The following is an 851-nucleotide window of genomic DNA, read 5'->3' on the forward strand; positions in this document are numbered from 1 at the left end:
TATCGAGTATTTCTGTGCCCTTCATGATTCTGTAGATGGTCAGTAGATCACCTCTCTCTCTTCTTTGCTCCAGAGTCGTTTGAGATAATTACGCCAACTATTTTTCGGATCTCTCCCTCTTTACCTCCTTGGTTCCAATTTTATATTGTCCTGATATTCTATGTTTGCTATTTCCAAACTCCATTATGCTACACTTGTTAATATTGAAGTCCACTTCCCATCTCTAACTACTTTCCTTAACAGTTTGGCGTTGTCTGCAAAGAAGCTCATTTAGCATTTCACATCATCATCCATGTCATTCACATAAATAGCAAACGTTATTGGAACCAATACAGATTCTTGCGGTACTCCACTGATCACCTCTTTCCCGCCTGAATATTTTTCTCCGAGCACCACTCTCATCTTTCTACCAATCAGGAAGTCCTCCATCCATTTTAGTGGGTTCCTTTGTATCCCTCCTATATGTTCGCTCATGGGGGTAGATCGCCTTTCATTTCCTTTGTCCTAATATTGTGCTTTCTCTCTAGTGAAGACAGATTTGAAGTGATTATTCATGACTTCGGCCATTTCTAATTATTCTGTGTATTCTATATTCCCTTGGCGTAGTTTAGCCATTTCCTGTTTGTTTTTAAGTTTATCATTCACGTATCGATAGAATAGCTTGGGTTGCTCTTTGCATTTATCTATAACATCCTTTTTATAGTTCCTTTTTTCCTTTCTTCTCACTTTAAAATACTCATTTCTATAGTTTATATAAACTTGCCATTTTCCAGGTTTTTTATCTTTTCTCCATCTTTTCCAAGCTCTGTCCCTTCTATCTTTTGCCTCACTGCATCATTTGTTGAACCAGC

Source organism: Oratosquilla oratoria, chromosome 10 (assembly GCF_046742065.1).
Source record: "Oratosquilla oratoria isolate Oo_2021 chromosome 10, ASM4674206v1, whole genome shotgun sequence".
In the NCBI taxonomy this organism is placed as follows: Eukaryota; Metazoa; Arthropoda; class Malacostraca; order Stomatopoda; family Squillidae; genus Oratosquilla; species Oratosquilla oratoria.